Source organism: Streptopelia decaocto (genome assembly GCF_964273445.1).
Source record: "Streptopelia decaocto genome assembly, chromosome: 22".
In the NCBI taxonomy this organism is placed as follows: Eukaryota; Metazoa; Chordata; class Aves; order Columbiformes; family Columbidae; genus Streptopelia; species Streptopelia decaocto.
This window is the reverse complement of record NC_138677.1, coordinates 1,462,293-1,482,443: the sequence shown is the minus strand read 5'-3', so window position 1 is coordinate 1,482,443 and position 20,151 is coordinate 1,462,293. Positions and strand designations below refer to the sequence as shown.

The 20,151-nt window shown below is 52.4% G+C and overlaps 1 protein-coding gene and 1 gene segment (V, D, J or C); both read left to right on the top strand.

Moving 5' to 3' along the window:
- Positions 1-20,151, top strand: part of LOC309449223 (T cell receptor alpha chain MC.7.G5-like) — a gene marked incomplete at its 5' end in the record, with an annotated part of 441,544 nt that overhangs the window by 10,253 nt on the left and 411,140 nt on the right. The window lies entirely within an intron of this gene.
- LOC309449102 (T cell receptor alpha variable 4-like) lies at positions 15,854-17,654 on the top strand. The segment is given in 3 exons: positions 15,854-15,983; positions 16,806-17,101; positions 17,201-17,654.

Genomic DNA, 20,151 nt, shown 5'->3' with positions numbered 1-20,151 from the left:
CATGCAGACAACTACTCATTAATAACAGCAAAATGCTGGGAAATATCACCTCATATTTTTGTTTTTTTCACTGGTTCTCTTTATTACTGTTGGAAATGAGAAGGGAAAGTTACCTCAGATCCTTTCTCTGCCTTTTTCTGCCCTTTAACCGATCTCTCTCTGCCTCTGTCTTCTGACCTACATGCTGTCCCCGCAGGCGATCTCAGATCTCTATGCACTCCCACATTTCTCCCTTTACCATCCCAATTATTAACAGCCGATCCTGTCAAAACCATTACATGGAATTTAAAGCTCTCATCCCATTGACATTAACAAGGTGTCCCATTCTACCTCTGGGCTGGTACATGTCTGTCATGACCTCCAGTTTGCTCCTAGTTGTTGACACAGACAGGGCTCCCTCTTTCCAACATTCAGCTCAGCTGTGTGTTGAATCAGGGAGCCAGGAACATATGAGATGACAGGGAATCAGGATGAATCTTTTTGTCATACCTCTGCAGGCCCCTCAACCTGCTGGAGGGCTGCAGGTCCCAGCACATGAAGGTCAGGCATGACAGGCTGTTCCCTGGTCCTCTGGGCACTAGGAGCAGGGACACAGCACAGCTCTCCTCAGAGTCCAGCTCTAATCTCCTGGTCAGAACTACTCTCCACCTTGCTGTCCCCACGCATCAGGATTCTCCTGCAGGGCAAGGGACAAGGAGACTTCTCCAGCAGAGTTTTGCATTCATTCCTAGTTTGCTTTCCAGAGGCCTTCCCTGCAGAGCTGCTGACCTTCACTTTCTTCCAGGCACCATGGGGCAGGTCACTGTCACCCAGCAAGAAGGACAAGTCACAGTGAAGCAGAAAGACACCTTCCAAACAACCTGCACATACCAGACCTCCGAATTTCGAGCCTTACTCTGGTACCAGCAGAGGAAAGGCCAAGCTCCCCAGCTGCTCTCATATCAAGCAGGATCTGGCCTCAGGCGCAGCGACCGTTTCAGCACAACTCTGAACACCACGGGGAAATACAGCGTCCTGCAGGTGGAGGAAGTCGAGGTGTCTGACAGTGCCTTGTACCTCTGTGCTGTGCAAGACACCCTGGTGCAGGGAGCTTCCTTGGCTGTGCAAGAACCCCGGGGAAGGAGGGGCCGTGGCTGTGCAAGGCTGAGCTTGTGGCAAGAGGCCCTGATCTGTGTCCTGGCCGCGCTGCTTCCCCTGTGCCCCCAGGGATCTGCAGGGGAATATCCTGTGATGTAACATTTTCTATCCATTCCAGTCACCATCTATGCACACATGGTATTCAGTATTCTCTTACTATACTAAGTCAAGGCAGTATCTTCTTCTTGCCAATGCATGGGAAGCTCCACTGTTTGGCAATGTGCAAGCAGCACACACATGAGCCATTGCATTGACATGTTAGTGATTTGTTCATCTTGACCACTAGCAATAGCCACAGACACATCTGTCCCCTGCGGTAGTATCTGGTTTTGTCTTATCTCAAGAGGGAGGCAACTGATTGCATTATGTTCTTTCCTCTTGAACTTCACCCATGAGAGTTGATTTTGAGGTGTTTTACCTTTTCCTTCTTATCTCTCTTAGTATGACAATAAACTAAAATAAACACCAAGAAAAGCTCCTCCCAGGCAGCTCCCAGCATGGGGCATCCATGGATCTTCATTCCCTTGTTCTCGCTGGGGGGGCAACAAAAGGCTCAGCCACATATCAGCAGGTGTCTCATCTCTGCCACTGGAACATGGCCCCAGGGTGTCTCTGGGGATATTAGAAATTCTCATGGGAGCTCATCAGTTCCTTCTGCTCATGGTGTAATATGAACTGGCACTTCTGGTTGCAAGTGTCCCGTATCTGCCGAATCAGGAATAATGTGCACTGCTCTCTTTCCCTAATGGGTTTTTCTGTCCTTTTTTGGGGGGGACCCAGAGGTGGCTCCTCAAGAGAAACATCTCCATGAACAGCAGTGGTTGCAGAGCCATGCACTGTCCCAGATTCTGCTGGCTCAGGGGGACACATGCAGCACAGCCTCAGCTGTGCAGACAGTCCCTCTCCAAGCTTCACATAGTCATGTGTGACGACCCAATGCCTGTACCAGCCTGGGCCCCACACCCTGTCCCCTGGGCAAACACAAGGCCTACCCCAGCACAACAGCACAGCCCAGAGAAAGGCTGCATTGCCATTGACCAACAGCAGCAAATGTCACACCAACTTTGGAAGGTGTCGAGATTGTCCAAAGCAGCTGTAACATTCTGTGCCCTTAACGTGTAACCATTCTCAGTCCTCTTGGGAGCAGCACACCCCAGTCCCCAGGAAGGAAACACCAGGCAGCCAGTGACCTGAACCCATAACAGGAGCCCCTGAATTTCTAAATTTCAGGTGCAACTGAGTAGGCCAGACCAAGAAAGCAAGAGCAGGAGGCAGGAGTGAGGATGACCCCAGACCCCAGACCCCAGCCCAGGTCAGGCAGTGCCCACACTAGCAGGGTGCAAGGGTGCAGGTGCCCATGGGTGACTATTACTCTCTTTATCTCTGCTGCAGGACCAAAATGGATGGGCACAAGCAAACCAGGACATGGATGGGGTGTATCAAAGACAACTTTCTGATGCAGACATTCCGTGAATGGACATGGGGAGAGGCTCTGTTGGACCTGCTATTCACAAATGAGGAAGAACTATTGGATGATGTAGGGTTCAAGCGTAGCCTTGCCTGCACTGACCAGGAGACTGTGGAGCTCAAGATCTACAGAGGACTGACCAAGTCAAACAGGACTACTTCCCCCACTCCAGGAGAGTGCAGCACACACAGTAGAAGAAGGAACAGAGAAGCTCTTACTGCCAATTGTACATGCCCATGTTCAAGGGCTCACTTTCAGAGCCATCCAAGTGTGTTCAAGGAGCTGACTGGACTCAGTCCCTGAAAGGCAGATGGAGCAAATACACTCAGAAATCTTGTCTGTACTCATTAAAGGCCAGAAGGGAGCTGGGAGCAGTTCACATGGGATTTCTGAAGGTAAATCATACCTCATCACCCTCAATACTTTCTACAAGGAGGTGACTGGTGACAGGAAGTCTGTGGATAACAACCAGCAAGGGGAATGGGAAGCAACTGTGGGACATGACTTTTGTTCAAAGAACCTGGACAGGCTGAAGGAATGGACTGATTGGAACCTCATGAATGCCAAAAAGAGAAGTTTTGCATATGACGGAGAGATCAACCCCTGCAGTCATGCAGGCTGGGGCTGGCTGCTGGGGAAACAGATCAAGAGAAAATGAGGAGGGATTTGAGGAGACACTTAGCTGAACATAGGACAGCAGTAATTAGGCAATCCCTTGCAGTAATTAGGACCAACTGCATCCTGAGCTGTATTATTCAAATTGTTGACAGCAGGTGCTGGAAAATGATCCTGCCCTTCTGTCCCATTACAGATCACATCTGGGGTACTGCATCCAGGTTGGTGGTCTGTGGTCCAAGAAGGGTATTGACATCCTGAAGGCAGTTCAACAAAGTCCGCCATATATATTAGGGGGCTGATGAACACGACATGAGAAGCTGAGAGAACTGGATCTGTTCATCTTAGTGATGACTCAGGGGAGAATTTCCCGTTTTCCACAATGACTTGTTCAGAGGAAAAGAAGAAGATGGACCTAGTCCATGGAACTGCCCAGGAAACAGAGGGGAAATGCTTGGTAATGGGATCTGTTGTAGATGACCTCTGCAAGTCACTTCTCACCTACATTCTGAATTTGTGGCTCCCCCTCTGCTCCCCTCCCTGATATCTGCACACCCATGGGCACAGTAGACCTCACATCCCCTCTGCCACAAACTAACTTTCAGTCATTGTGCTGGGACTACAGAGAGGCTGCCGAAGGGAGGCTCTCAGCCTCCTCACTGCCAACCACAGGAAATCAGTGGCTGCTGTTTCCAGCCACTGAGCTCGGAGACAGCTCTGGGAAGCTGGTCCGTCACCTGGGTCAGGGCCCTGCTGTTCCCCAGGCTGCAGCTGGCGCTGTGCTGGCTTCTTATTGCTGGAGGAGGGGCGGAGTCCCTGTGAGCCCGGGCGAGACCCGAAGTGCCGCCAGCGCAGGGTCAGCCTCCGGGTGGAGCTGGCGGTGGAGAGAGGAGAGGGAGAGGAGGAGAAAGAGACGGAGGAGGAGGAGGAGGCGCGGTCGGAGCAGAGAGCCGGGGCTGGCAGGGGCAGCGAGGCGCGGGCGGCAGAGCGGCGGGATGCGGCGGTGCCGGGGCGCAGGGCTGGCGGGACTGGCCGCGGTGCTCCTGGGTGCGCGGGGCTGGCGGGGGTGCATGCGGGACGGAGCTGAGCCTGGCCTGTCTCCTGCCGGTCCCTCGATGCTGTTGTCCCCTCTGGCTTTTTCACGGATATCTGGCCCCAACCAGCCTTCCGTCCATCCCACATTCCTTCTAGAAAACTAATTGCTATATTCTTTGTCCAGCACTCCCCGTTTCCTCTCTTTCCTCTGCGTCTTTCCTTATAACTCATGAAGTCATTGCTTCACCTTGATACTTTTTTCTATCATTCTTTTGCACCTCCTTTTATTTTTTTTTTAATTATTCTACCCTTCCAGCCATCACTCATGCATTCATCTCTCCACCAACTATTAATGGACATTTCCATTATAGCACATGTTGGCAGCTGCTGCAAACCTTTCTCCTCGTCATCTCTCTGTGTTCCTGACATCTTCTGTGGGATTTATCCCGGAAAACAGCAGGCAGGGCTGTGCAGTTTATCAGGTATATATCTTCCTCTTCTCCCTGGCAGTGGCTGTGGGCAGAGCGCAGGTGGAGCAGGACCCATCGGCAGAGACCATTGAGGGCACCGAAATCAGCATCAACTGCTCACATCCCAACATACAGCCAGTCGACTACATCTACTGGTACCGTCATCTCCTGGGCCGAAGTCCCGAACTCCTCGTGTGGGGTATTAAAGGATCCAAAGCTCTGTCGGACCCGCCGGGTTGGCTGTCGGTGGCGGCAGACCGCCGGTCCAGCGCCCTGTGGCTCGAACGGCCCCGGCGCGGGGACGCGGCGGTGTATTACTGCGCCGTGGGAGACACGGGGAGAGGAGCCGGGGCTGCGGCCGGACACGAACCGCCGCGGGCGGGGCCGGGCGGCTGTGGCGGGGGCGGGGTGACAGTCCCACCCGGACCCGCCAGTGGGCGCTGCCGCTCCGCCCGGAGGGGCCACCTTACCCCACAAAAATCACAGAATGGGTTGAGTTGGAAGGGACCTCTGGAGATCATCTGGTCCAACCCATCTGCTAAAGCAGGTTCACCAGAGCAGATCACGCAGGAATGCATCCAGGTGGATCTTGAATGGCTCTGGAGAAGGAGACTCCACAACCTCTCGGGGCAGCCACTTCCAGGGCTCTGGCACACTCGAAGTAAATAAGTTTTTCCTTGTATTCAGATGGAGCCTCCTGTGCTTCAGCCTGTGCCTGTTGCCCCTCATTCTGTAGTTGGGCACCTCTGAAAAGAGTCTGGTCTCATCCTCTTGACATCCACCCTTGAGATAATTATAAATACTGATGAGATACCCCTCAGCCTTCTCTTCTCCAGGCTGAATAGTCACAGCTCCCTCAGTTTCTCTTCATAAGAAAGGTGCTCTAGGCCCCTAATCATATTTGTAGCCAGCCCCTGGACTTCCTCCAGTAATTCCTTATCACTCTTCAACTGGGAAGCCCTGAACTGGAAGCAGTAGTGCAGATGCAACCTCACCAGGGCAGAGTAGAGGGGGACGACAACCTCCCTTGACCTGCTGGTCACACTTTTTATGTACCCCAGGATACCGTTGGCTTTCTTATCCTCAGGGGCACATTGTTGACTCATGGTCAACCTGTTGTAATTTAGAACTCTCTTGGACCTGCTACTCACAAATGAGGAAGAACTATTGGATGATGTAGAGTTCAAGCGTAGCCTTGCCTGCAGTGACCAGGAGACTGCGGAGCTCCAGATCTACAGAGGACTGACCAAGTCAAACAGGACAACTTCTCCCACTCCAGGAGAGCACATATCAGTCTCATCAGGGCCCTACCTCTTGGCAAGGTGCCATGGGAAACTGTCATAGAGCTCAGAGGGTCCCAGCAGAGCTGGCTGCCCTTCAAGGACAGCCCTAGCAGAGCACAAAGATGGTCCTCTGCCATGTGGAGGAAAAAGCACAACTGGAGGGGAAAGCTGCAAGGAGGGTGAAGGGAATCAAGAAAGAAATCTCTGAGCCTATTGGCAGCAAAAGGAAGGGCCAGCCAATTAGGGCTCATTGCTTAGTGTGGAAAGGGACCTGGTGACAAATGGTAGGAAAAAGGCTGATATACTCAATGCCTAATTCTCCTCATTTTTTTCTCATACGGCTTCTCCTCAGGCCTATCACACCCCTGAACCTCCCCACAGATGCTCTGGGAATACAGCAGCACACACAGTAGAAGAAGGAACAGAGAAGCTCTTACTACCAATTGTACATGCCCATGTTCAAGGGCTCACTTTCAGACCCATCCAAGTGTGTTCAAGGAGCTGACTGGACTCAGTCCCTGAAAGGCAGATGGAGCAAATACACTCAGAAATCTCATCTATACTCATTAAGGGCCAGAAGGGAACTGGGAGCAGCTCACATGGGATTTCTGAAGGTAAATCATACCTCACCACCCTCAATACTTTCTATGAGGTGGTGACTGGCGCTATAGGGAAGGAGAGGGGCACTGGCTGTGGCGTACCTTGACTTTCGCAAGACTTTTGACACACCTTCATGGGTGCACACACACGCACACCTATAAGCACACAGAGATCTGAACACTCACAGGAAAAAGCACACTGAACATCTGTTATTTGGAGCTCAGATCCAACTTGCAGGCAGTGCAGTTGAGGGCTTTCCCCCTTCCCTTCTGTGACCTCAGTGAGATCAGTGCCAGGGAGCTCTGCTGGGAGAGCTCAGCCAGGGCTCATTCTCCTCTTCATGAAGCTTCTTCTGAGCTGATGCCCTCGTGCATCTGAGGGTGGCCAATCTCACTGCTTTCTCCTGAGGTAACAGGCTCTGTGGACACAGGAAGGAGAGTGGATGTGTGTATCTAGAGCACAACAAGACCTTTGGCAGCTTCTCTATTGTCATTACAAAAGGTGAGATGAATGGGTTCAGTGAAAGGAGGATAAGTAGGGTAAAAAATTGTCTGGACTACCAGGCTCAGAGAGGTGTGACCACAGCGCAAAGCCCAGCAGGCTGACACACATCAGTGAGGTCTAATATTACGAATCAGTAGTAACACCAATACTGTTTGAGGTTTTCATGTATGCCATGAGTGACAGGAAGTCTGTGGGTAACAACCAGCAAGGGGAATGGGAAGTAACTGTGAGACGAGGAGAGGAGAGGAGAGGAGAGGAGAGGAGAGGAGAGGAGAGGAGAGGAGAGGAGAGGAGAGGAGAGGAGAGGAGAGGAGAGGAGAGGAGAGGAGAGGAGAGGAGAGGAGAGGAGAGGAGAGGAGAGGAGAGGAGAGGAGAGGAGAGGAGAGGAGAGGAGGAGGCGGTGCCGGAGCAGAAAGCCGGGGCTGGCGAAGGGCAGCGAGGCGCAGGCGGCAGAGTGACGGGATGTGGCGGTGTCGGGGCGCAGGGCTGGCGGGACTGGCCGCGGTGCTCCTGGGTGCGTGGGGCTGGCGGGGCTGGATGGGGGCCGAGGCTGAGGCTGGGGTGGCTCATGCAGGTCCCTCGATGCTGTCGTCTCCTCTGGCTTTTTCACGGATATCTGGCCCCAACCAGCCTCCCTTCCATCCCACGTTCTCTCTAGAAAACTAATTGCTATATTCTTTGTCCAGCACTCCCTGTTTCCCTTCTTTCCTCTGAGTCTTTCCTTATAACTCATTAAGTCATTCCTTCACCATTACACTTTATTTTTATCATTCCTTTGACCCCCTTTTTGCTTTTTAAATTATTCTGCTCTTCCACCATTCATGCATTCATCTCTCCACCAACTATCAATAGGCATTTCTGTTACAGCACATGTTGACAGCTTCTGTAAACTGTTCTCCTCATCATCTCTCTATGTTCCTGACTTCTCCTGTGGGATTTGTCCTGGGAAACAGCAGGCAGGGCTGTGCAGTTTATCAGGTATATTTCTTATTTTTCTCCCCGGCAGTGGCTGTGGGCAGAGCCCAGGTGCAGCAGGAGCCGTCGGCAGAGACCATCGAGGGCATCGCCATCAGCATCAACTGCTCACATCCCAACATAAAGATAGGCGACTACATCTACTGGTATCGTCAGCTCCTGGACCGAGGTCCCGAACTCCTCGTGTGGGGTACTAAAGGCTCCAAAGCTCTGTCGGACCCGCCGGGGCGGCTGTCGGTGGCGGCAGACCGCCGGTCCAGCGCCCTGTGGCTCGAACGGCCCCGGCGCGGGGACGCGGCGGTGTATTACTGCGCCGTGGGAGACACGGGGAGAGGAGCCGGGGCTGCGGCCGGACACGAACCGCCGCGGGCGGGGCCGGGCGGGTGTGGCGGGGGAGGGGAGAACCCCTGGCCGGGCCCGCCAGGGGGCGCCGCTGCTCTGCCCGCAGGGGGCGACCGGCCCCGCCCGATCCCGAGGCGGTTACCCCGCCCGACCGACACCGGCTTCAGCATCTCTTGGTCTCTCTTGCAGTCGCTGTCTGGGCTCAGCACCTCTTCTCATCGACGGCTGCTGCGGGTCTGTGCTCCTGAAGGCAGCAAAGAGCTGCACTTGGGCAGCGCTACATGTGGAGACTGAGACGGTCTGTGCAAGGCAGGGAGGGGAGTAGGGTGCTTTCCACAAGGCTCTCTTGCTTCCCCAGAAACGGCTCAGAGCTTTCTGGGAAACGTGGCATTCTCTGGCCTGTCTGTAAAGACCTGCAGCGTCATCTCAGAAATGCATCGCAGAGGTCACTGATTCCGATCCAGCCCATGGCAGCCTGGTCCTCCTCTTGCCTCCTCCTCCCACCTAGAATGCTGAGATCTTTTTGCCTTTTAGGAAGGCAAAGCGACAGCTGTAGGTCCTTCACATGGGAACATGTCACAGGGAGTTCATGGTGTCACAAACAAACTGATCCCAAATCCTCCAAAGAGGTGCTCAGCTTAGTGGGTGTCTCATTAGAGCTTATCTCCCTTGTGAAAACATACCAACAGATCCATCCCAGTGTTTTTTCCCTTCCCAAGGACACACACAAAGATCTAAACCCTACATATGGAGTAACACTCATAGGATCCTTGGGCATTCAAATGGTGCAATCAGGAATGATGTAATGAAGAAACCAATGCCCCGAGGAGTTACCAAAGTTGCAATGAGAGTCAGCCCTTACATGGCAAAGGTCCATTCCAACAAACCAGAAATTATTGTCAGAGCTCTGCCATGTTCTCTTTACTGTGGTCTGCCACCTGCTCCTCAGCCCTGGCAGGGTCAGGCTTTCATCTGCCCTGAAGTGGTTACTTTGCCTTGCAGCTGTGGTTGATTTTATTACTGTGGCACCAACATACACAAGGGATATATCCCAGGACACCTCTGGTTCCTCTCTCTAGCCTGGGTAGCTGTTTCCTTCTGGACATGACAAAACTGTTCCAAACAGAGCAGTACGTTGCCCTGAATGAAGCACAAATATAGCAAAGCATGGTGACCCCAAAGTGGCACGTGCCTTTGTCATCTCTATGGGTCTCCTAACAGTGGTGGGAATGGCCTCATACTTGTCACTGTGTGGAGTGAGCAGTCCCTGAGAATGTAGTTTTAATCTAGTTCTTCCTTGGCAGACTTTCCTTCCTGGAGATCTCCTGCACCACCACCATTGTCCCCAAAATGCTGGAGACTTTTTCTGGCACCAAGCCTACCATTTCTGTTTCCTGCTGTCATTTTTCCACATCTTTATGAGCATGACTGAGTTTATGACCCTCTCAACCATGTTCTTTGATCATTATATCACAATATGCAAATACTCTGTAAAACACTCTATCATGACAAAGAAAGCCTACTTCCTGCTGGTGCTGGGAGCATGGGCAGTGGGCTTTGTGCTCATCTTCTCCCAGGTGGCTCTGCTGTTGAAGCATCCTTTCTGTACCAAGAACATTGTTGACTATTTCTACCATGCTGTTAGGCCAGCATGAACATGGCAAGTTGGGTCTGGGCTGACCTTGACTGGATGCCAAGTACCCACCCAGCTGCTCTATCACTCCCCCACCATCAGCTGGAGAGGGGGAGAAAATACAAAGAAACGCTCATGGATCAATATAAGGACCTGGAGATCACTCATCAATTTCTATTACAGGCAGAACAGTCGACTTGGGGAAATCAGTTGAATTTATTACCAATGAAATGAGAGTAGGATCATAAGAAAGAAGAACCAATGTCAAACAGCTTCCTCCCACCCCACCCTTCTTCCTGGTCCCAGTCATTTCCCTATGTGTGCTCTGGGGACTTTCACTCCTCCCACAGAATGTACGGGTTTTGTTTGGGCAGGACCAGATCCTCTGGTGCCAGGGAGTCAAGTGGTTTCAGTCAACCCACCACACCTGTGCTTGGACAAGTGTTCCACCAGCAGAGCTGTAGCCTGGCCTGGCTCAGGGGTGCTGGAGGCGCTGGGCAGCTGGGTGCCAGTGGGGGATGTCCCAGCGTGTACTCTGTGGTTGGGCTGGTGTCTGCAGGTTCCACTGTGTCCCCAAGGCAGGATTGGTGCTTGTGCCCTGGGAAGGAACTCTCTCTCCCAGCTTGTGGGGCAGGGAGAGAGTGGAGGACTCTGGGAGTCCTAGGTAGGGTGAGGAGCTGGATTGTCCGGATGCCGGCACTTCACCCCAGTGGTAGTGATGCAGGTCTTGTGTGGAGGAGGGGAGGCCCTTGTCTCTGGGCATGGCAAGTATGTGTCCTGTGGCCAAAGAGATGGAGAGGGTCAGTGTCTCTGCCCCAGGTCTCAAGCAGGAGGAATGTGCATGGAACCTTGCCTAATCTGTTGGATCCTCTGTGCCTGAACCCCTCTTTTGAGCTTCGCAAGCTGTGGGACCTTGAAGAGCCAACTCTCTGTAGGAACACCGTCTGTAAACTGTGGAAGGCTGCAGAAAATTGAGGATTTGCTTCAGGAATGCTCAAGGCACAGATGTTTTGTGTCACTGAGACCTGCAGAGCTTGTCTTACAGAGTCCTCATCAACCCTGTTTGCAAGGGCGATGACATCAATACCTGAAAACCTCTGTCACCCCACTTCATCATTAATCAGTGTGCTGTTTTACCTCAAAGAGAATTAATTTTCTTCATGCCATTAGAAAACTTTCTTCTTCTGTAGCCAGCATGGTCATCTGGATTTAGTTCGAGAAAAGAAGATAACACCCCTGGACAGAGTTAAAGTTTTTTAATTGTTATCTGGGAGCAAGGACTTTCAGAGCACTCTTTCTCCTTTTATGAGGCAGCTGGGAAGGGGGGCACAGATGGGGCAGACCTTGACTGGCATCCAGACTGATCAATAAGAATACTCCATGCCATTGACATTGTGCTTCTTATTTAAGGATGCTTGAGATCTTCCAGCTAGGCTTTGGGATGGAGTCAGGGTGGACAGGGATGAAGACCTGTTATGGTTCTGCTCTGTTATGGTGGAGTGCTATTCGTGAGTTCCTTTAGTTCAAACTTTGGCCATCCTGCCATTTTGCAGTAGCCTCTGGGCCTTTCTGCCTTTTTCTCTCTTCTCTCTCTGGGATCGGCTGTTTGGGACTAAAGAATTGCTTCCTGGGACTGGCTGTGCAGTGAAGACAGAGTTTGTGAGGGATTACATTGAGTATCTTTATTTCCTATTTCCATTTTATATATTGTAGTATTAGTAGCAGTATATTAAAGTTTTTTTTGTTATTTTATTAAACTGTGTTTAAATCAGTCCATGAGTTTCTCCCTTCTCTTTTGATTCTCTACCCTGTTCGGGGTGGGGAGGTGGGGGAGTGAGCAAGTGGCTATTGTGGTTATATTGCTGGTTTGGGTTAAACTGTGACAGTCAGGCAAGAGCAGGTGATGTTGATGAAGGACTTTGGAAACTGTCCCTCCAGAAGAAAAGGATCTCTGCCAGTGTTTGAACTTACCAGCTGGGGAAAGGGCAACACCCACAGCCCCCTATGTGGATGGGTTCATGGCTGGCTGGCTGACTGGATGGATGGGTGGATGGACAGATGTGTTCTGTTCATCACACTGACCCTGGCTGAGGCTTCTGATGTGCACAGTAGCATTGGTCAAACAAGAGGAATGGTTGTGAATAAACGTTGCCTGCCACAGCCAGCTCACAGGTGTTCCATTGCCACCTGCACTTCTCAAGGGGACTAGGATGATCAGCTCCTGCACAGAGCTTTTAGGGAGCAGAGCTGGTCCTGACATAGCAGGACCTTGGGGGTCCTGGTCTCGAGCAAAGCTGCTCCATCCACTCTTGGGGATGAGCAGGCACCACAGAGCAGTGATGGACCTGTGGGTGCTGGTCACTGTCTTTGGACTGTCCTGGCCTATGGGGGCGCTGGGCTTTCAGGGCCTCCAGTGTGTGACCCAGTGTGGTTAATCCCGATACTGACTTGTGAATGGTGTCAGCCTTGCATGCCTGCCCAGTCCTGGGCCCTGCCAGCTTCTGTAGGGGTGGTGGTAGGGCTGCATGGGGGGAACCAATCCCTGCTGCCGGTGCCCATGTGTGCTGGCCATGGCCCTAAATCAATCAATTGAGGAGGTGAGGCCGTGGGGCATCCCTGAGGATATTCCATCCATCCGCACTCCTGCTGTCCCTTGGGGACATCTTTTGTCCTCTTCTCCTTCCCTAGCACAGCAGTGACCAGAGCAAGAGGTGTCCCATGCCCAGGAGCCTGCAGGGTGTCTTGCCTCCATTGCCTCCCACAGAGTCATAGCTTCGCACCCGAGGATAACAGAGGTTGTGCTGCTTCTTTGCAGGAACTCTGGGTGTATGTTTGGGCTAAAACACTGCAAGGGGAGGGCTGATTGCTACTTGCTCTGGGGTGTCTGGGTTGTTTTCCGTACTGTCACAGGATAGTGCCCCAAAAGGGTCCAGTGCACTGGGTCTCAGTAGCTCATTTTCCCTGAGCAGCCTGGGAGAGCACACATGGACGAAAGTCCCACTCAGAGGCCCAGGCTGGGATGCAGAAATCTTTAAAGAGTCTAAAGAGGGAACTGGGGCCCTAGATGCAAGGATCACTGGGGATAAGTGACAGTCTGCACCGCTTTGCCATTTTAAAGTTCACACAGAGTATCTGGCTGTATTTCACAAAGGGTGAAGGCTGGATTTGGAGAGCCTTGCAGCTAGGGGAGCAGAAGAAAAGGAAGAAAGGAAAAAAGGAAGAGAACAAGAAAGAAAGAGAAAGAAAGAGAAAGAACGGAAGAAAGGAAGAGAAAGACAGGAAGAAAGGAAGAAAGGAAGAAAGGAAGAAAGGAAGAAAGGAAGAAAGGAAGAAAGGAAGAAAGGAAGAAAGGAAGAAAGGAAGAAAAGAAGGAAAGAAGAAAGGAAGAGAGGAGTAGGTAGAAAAAAAATGGATAAGGAAACATGATCCATGTTCATGTTTGTGGATTCATTCTTTGTCCAGCACTATGTCGGTACTTCCTGGGGAGCCTTCCCAAGGGCCATGTCCAGTAGCTTTAGCAGGGGAGGCACTTTCTGCCACAATAACAGCTGGAAATGCTAGAGAGGTCAGAGCACCCAGAGCTGATGGGCACTCCATCACAGCTGAGGGTTCTACCAACAGCAGCAGCGGTGGAGGAGCCCACAACAGTGTTCTGTGGGAAGGAGATGAGGATGGGGCCAGGCAGGGTCACCACCACAGGCAAGGGCTCAATGACAGCAGTGGAGTTCTGGCACTGCCTGACACAGGGCTCGTTGCAGCTGTTGGCCAGTGGGATTGGGCTGCAGGGCTGGCAGGGCAGGCACTGGTCATAGCAGGACATGCTCTAAGGCTCTGGATGTGCACCTGGGAGAGATGCAGGGATGAAGCAGAACACAGAGGTGGGTGAAGAGCAGCATGGTTACACTGTCACAAAGGAACCAAGGCCACTACTGAATTGGGACATGGAAGCAGTGCCAGGAGACACAGAGTCTTCATTGATTCAGCCTGCCAGGTCTCTACAAAGACCAGGGAACCTCTCTTCCAGTGAATAAACCTAAAGCCCCAGGCTCTTTGAGTAGACATTCTCCACGTTTGCCTCTCCCATGGCAAGGAGCTCTAGGACCAAAAAGTGAACAAAGCCAACATCAGCCAAGAGGTGTACTGAGGAGAGATCTGACTTCGGAAGAGGAGAAGAGACTTCAGACCCACCTGGCACCCAAGCAGAAGGAGGCAAGAGACGTGGATGAGAGAGCAGGCAGGGACTTGCCTGCCTTTTATACCTGCCCTTCATTGCTGCAGAACAAGAGGCACCCTTGGCAGGGGTAACAATTTTCTGACAAGCTCATCTTGAATGTAAACCATCACAGCTAATGAGATGGGCGGTGCTTTGGTTTCCTGCACTGCTGCCTTTTCATATCCAGGTTTGTGCCATGCCCATTCCCCAGTGAAGGCTTCTTCTAATCCCTGGGATGAAAAGCCCCAGGATTTCTAGGGTAGTAATGAAGTGGTGCAGGCAGAAGACTCAGCTCAAGTGCTGCATTTGTCTGAAGCAGACAAATATTGTCATTCTGGGACACCCTGTGAGGGCTGAAGTGTCGCTCTCAGGAAGAAGCTCCAGGAATTCTCAGCTGGATTCCCAACTGCTCCTGTGCATAAGGACATGCCATGTCCACCTCTTTCCCTCCCTCCTCAGCTCACCCCCAATGGTCACTTTTTTCCTCCCCAGGTGTGTGCATTATGCTGCTGGTTTTGACCCATCCTGCCTAGCACTGCCCTCAGGACCAATTATTGGACTGTTTTGACTGGTCTCCTCTCTGTGCAGTCTGTGAGTACACAGACAATGCCATGGGCTTGCCTGGGGCCTTGTCCTTCCCCAGAATGCTCTAGCATTGCTGTGGTTCCCCCCCGGTGTCCTCAATAGAGTCTACAGTTGGTTGTGTTCCTACGTGTGTTCTTGTCTTGTGTGCTATTGCGAGCAGCTCTTTTTGTGTCAATTCACTTGAGAGCACAAATTTGTGCATGATTCCACACCTGTGTGTATGAGCCTGTGTGCGTGTGTCCTTGTCACTCATCAGGAAGAAATGAGGCGCTCACAGCAGGGACACTCGCTATTGTTTTGTTCATGAGCAACATGTGTCCAGGGTCAGAAGGAGCCCAAGTGCACTTCAATGGCATGAAACTGCTAGAGATCTAACCATGCAAGAGGTGCTGAAATGCAGCACCTGCCTCCTGAGCCCTGCTTTTCCTGCCCCTCCAAACTTGCCCTTCTCTACTGTTGATTTCCAGCCACAACAATGACGGTTTCACTCCAGTTTAGATCCTTCACTGAATTAAAAGTACCAGTATTTGAAATGCCTCAGCATGGCAGGCAGTCCCCTCTAGTTCTCCCTCCAGGTGAGGGCACAGCTACAAGACAGCTGAGAAGGATGGGGATTGCGTTATGGGCAAGGAGAAAGACTGAGGAATCCTGCACAACCATGTGCTGGCCATTCCTAAGTGGATGTGTTTCCAATGCACTGTTGAATGTGTCTGGGATGGCACAGAGCCCACGCTTGTGTCCAAGACAACGTCAAATGTACTTGTGGGGCCCATGGATTAGGTGTTGTGCCATGTAGGGACTGTGACCTTGGATGAGACGGGGAGAGGAGAGGAGAGGAGAGGAGAGGAGAGGAGAGGAGAGGAGAGGAGAGGAGAGGAGAGGAGAGGAGAGGAGAGGAGAGGAGAGGAGAGGAGAGGAGAGGAGAGGAGAGGAGAGGAGAGGAGAGGAGAGGGAGGAAGAGGAGGGGAAGGAAGAGAAGGGGGAAGAGGAGGGGGAGGAGGAGGCGGCGCGTCCGGAGCAGAGAGCCGGGGCTGCCGGGGGGCAGCCTTGTGCGAGCGGCGGAGCGGCGGGATGCGGCGGTGCCGGGGCTCAGGGCTGGCGGGACTGGCCGCGGTTCTCCTGGGTGCGCGGGGCTGGCGGGGCTGGGTGGGCGCCCACGCTTTGCCCCGTTTATTCCCTTGGGACCCACCACAAACTCTTCCTTCTCCTTTTTGTCTCTGTCCTCTCTCGTTCCCCTTTAACAGCTCTTTTCAGTCGCCTCTGGGTAGTCTCCCTCTTTTCCATTGTATCTGTGATTACAAAACTGCTTGCAGGTACTCCTACCTTTCCATACACGCGCTATTTTCTCTGTAAATTCAACAGTTCTTATTTACCTGATTTCAGCCCACTTTCATTGTAACACTCACTCTTGCTCTCCACTCTTCCTACCTTCATTCATCTCTCCACTCCTCTTTCTACTTATTTCTCCAGGCCACTTCCATCAGTAACCACTCTTCCTACTCTCTGAAGACCCTCTGCTCTCTCCCTCTGTTTCCTTCATATTTGTAGGAGCAAGTTTGCTTTCCTGCACCTCTCCATTATTCAAATACATAATCTAATCCCCTTATGCTTTCAGCATATCTTATTTTTTTCTGAATTCAACCCTCCATACCTCACTGTAACACACCCATTCCCCTCTCTCCTCAGCCCCTCCTCATCATCCATCCATTATTCTGACTTTCTTTCTGTGTCAGGGTACATCAATTCCAAAATCCCTCCAAGCTTCTTCTCTGGCTCCACACACATCCAGCACATGACCACTCTCCAGCCCTGTTCATGGGGACATCTTCCCATCCTTTCTGGTCCAACTCCTTCTCACTGCCGTTCTACCTAACAATTTCTTGGGGAAAATCCGAGCTGGGAGACCTTTCATGATCTTTGTTCTTTTTTCCTTCTTTCTCTGCAGTGACTGTGGGCAGAGCCCAGGTGCAGCAGGAGCCCTCGGCAAAGACCACCGAGGGCACCGAAATCAGCATCAACTGCTCACACCCCAACATACAATCATACGACTACATCGCCTGGTACCGTCAGCTCCCGGGCCGACGTCCCGAATTCCTCGTGAGCAGTCTTAGAGGCTCCAAAGCGCTGTCGGACCCGCCGGGGCGGCTGTCGGTGCCGGCAGACCGACGGTCCAGCGCCCTGTGGCTCACCCAGCCCCGGCGCGGGGACGCGGCGGTGTACTACTGCGCCTTGGATGACACGGTGAGAGGAGCCGGGGCTGCGGTCGGGCACGATCCGCCGCGGGCGGGGTCGGGTGTGTGTAGGGGGGAGCAGGTGAACAACCCCGGTCGGATCCGCCAGGGGGCGCTGCCGCTCCACCCGCCGGTGCCGCCTTGTCCCGCCCGGCCCATGGCGGTTCCTTCGCCCGAGCGGCACCGGCACCAGCTTCAGCATCAACATCGGCATCGCCATTGACATTTCCGTTGGCACCCCCCGCGGGACGGAGACAGAAATACCCCGTCACAGCACGATGGAATCGTGATCGGAGCAGTGTCGGTGTCCGGTGGTGGCCGGGAAAGAGAGACTGCAGCCGCCGGTCCCGCCGGCTCCCGGCGAGGAGCAGCGACTTTCTGCTCTGCAGAGGGAGGAGGGCAAAGAGATCCTCCTGCCCACGGGCAGCTGCACAGCCCTTGCTCCTGCTGCAATGACTGTCCAATGCTCCCATGGAACAGACAGGAGCTCTTCTTGGGCTTTGGTTTTCCCCACCAGCACAGCCAAGGGACCCCTGAGCAGGTGCTTTCCTCTGCTCTGTAAACACAGGGACTCCTGTGCTAAAGTGCTAATGCAAAATTTGACTTAGAAAACAAGAACCAGAAGGGGTTTCATGTGTTGCTACTTTGTTAAAGCTCAGAGATGCAATTTAAAACTGTGTCCTCCAGCTACACACTTTCAGGGAGATTTCAAAGATTTCCTGTTAGTGTTACAAAGTCATTGCATGGAGTTCAGGAGTTCAAGCTCCACATCAACCAAGAACAGGGGATGTCAAGGTCACAGGCACCTTCAAACATTCCCCACAGTGGCTCATTATTGAGACCACGAGCTTGTGTGTCAGGAGTCAGAAGCTTGGCAGTTGAGGCCCAGGAGACAGCACAAAGCTTGCACTGGTCCCACTGACCGCAGCCCCAAGTGATGCCAGGTTTCTACTTGAAGAGTGAGACAGAAAGACATCGGCTAATTTGCCCTGAGCTGCTGGAGGTCTGAGGTGAGTGAGAGCTGGCAGGAGGTCTCTGGGAAGAGACTGTGGGCTCCAGCCAGTCCCCAGGGGCATCTGTATGGCTGGAGTAGCTGACAGAGCTGTTCACAGCCCATGGTCAGAGGTTACAGAGGCACAGAGTGAAGGATCAGCCCTGCTCCCTGTCACAGCTGGACTTGCTAACTGTGTTTCCAGGACAAATAAGGCAGAGCAACAGACATGGCCAGTCCAGCACACAGATCTGCCACATGCTCACATGGTATTAACCCCTCTTCTCACTGCCTTCTTCTGTCTTCCCATGCTTGCTCCCGGCCAAACTACCTTTCCTGGTCTCAGCTCCTTCCCCTAAACAAAGCAGGCTTGCAAAATCACCAAATGCTTTTCCATTGCATCCCATAATGAGGTCTGATACTGATGTATTCAGAAGCATTGATGAGTCTATATGATGGTATTGTCATCCTTCTGGATGGCAGGAGAAGATCACCATGGACTGTTCTCCCTTGCTGGGGGGTGGCTGGACTTGGTGTGATCTCCAGAAGGAGCAAAAAGCTGTAGTTGATCTCTCCATAGGGCCTCTTCATGGCAGAAGTGGGCAGTCCCAAGGACATCCAACTAATAAGACCCTCTTCTTCATTCCCTCCCATCAGCTCTGTACACACATTCCAAGATCCCCCTGAACCCTCTCTTCCCCAAGCTGGACACTGTCAGCCCTCTCAGCGTATCCTCATAGGAAAGATGCTCCAGTCCCTGCACCATTTTGCTGGTCTTGACACAGTATCTTTCTTGTACCAGGAGGCCCAGAACTGGAGCCAGAGCTCCAGAGTTGGCCTCACCAGCGGTGAGTAGAGAGGAAGGGTCAGGTCCCTTGTTCTGCTGGAGATGCATTTCCTACTGCAGCCCAGGCTGCTGTTGGCCTTCCTTGCCATGAGGGTCCGTTGCCACAGCAGACACAGGAACACCCCAGAGCTGCTGAAACTGAGCAGGACACAGCAGTGAGTATTCAGGACAAGTATCCCAGCTTCTTGTCCAGCTCTTCCTCTTCCCTCAGAATGCACCAATAACCACTGTTGAAAAAAAGGACCCTTGGTAGGAGATGTGACTCCTCCTGTGGTTTTACCTCCTTTCCAAAAAAGTCCCTAAAGAGATAAAGTGTCCTCCTAGCTGTGCATGTGGGGATAAGTGAAAGCCTCAACATGTGAGCAAGACCCGTCAGCCAGGCCCTGGACAAGAGTTTCTGTTGAACACCTTGAACTGTCTCCGTGCTCTTCCCATGTCTCCTGCAGCTTAGGGACTGACCAGTGCTTTCCTGGGGGCTGGGGTGGAGTCTCTGTGTCCCCATGGGTTCTCTGCCCAACAGAAAACTGCTGGTGGCTGTACTTCTAGGATGTGTCTTCCTGGGATCTTATTTACTCCAGGAACAGGAAACTTTCAGCATTTTGAGGAACTCACTCACCTGAGCAAGTTCAGCAGAGGCCCCTGTAAGGGCGTGTGGAATGTGAGAGCAGCTGGTTCACTAAGGCTGGCTGATCAAGTCCCTTTTCCTTTCAAAGGGAAGAACAAGACCAAGGAAAAGCGATAAACAAAGCATACAGTGACACCAAGCTCCCAGTAAGTGATAAGGGATGCAGGGAAGGAGACCAGAGCTCTGCAGCCTCTAATTGATGAGCCATTGGGAAACTGCAGGTGTAGCTTTGAAGTGGGACAGGCTGAGCTGTGTAAGTGACAGGGAGTGAGAGGAGCAACATAAGGATTCTGGATGTATGAGGGGGTTTTGCAGGACTAGAGAACACTTCTTAAGGCATGTGTAGGGGAAGGGTCAAAGGAAGGGGGAAAGAGGAGACTGGGGAGGAGCAAGGGGACTGAACAGAAAGGAGGAAGAAAATAGAAGGTGGTACCTGCAGCTGAGGCAGGACTGGTCAGTGCATTTCTTGGGAAGATCCCTATGCCTGACCGCTACAGTCCTCCCGCTTTCTTATTAAATCCTTTCTTAACCATCCTTCTGTGTAACGTCCCATGTTTGAGTGCCAGTAGTTGGGGAGAGTGGTGTGAAAGAGAGAAC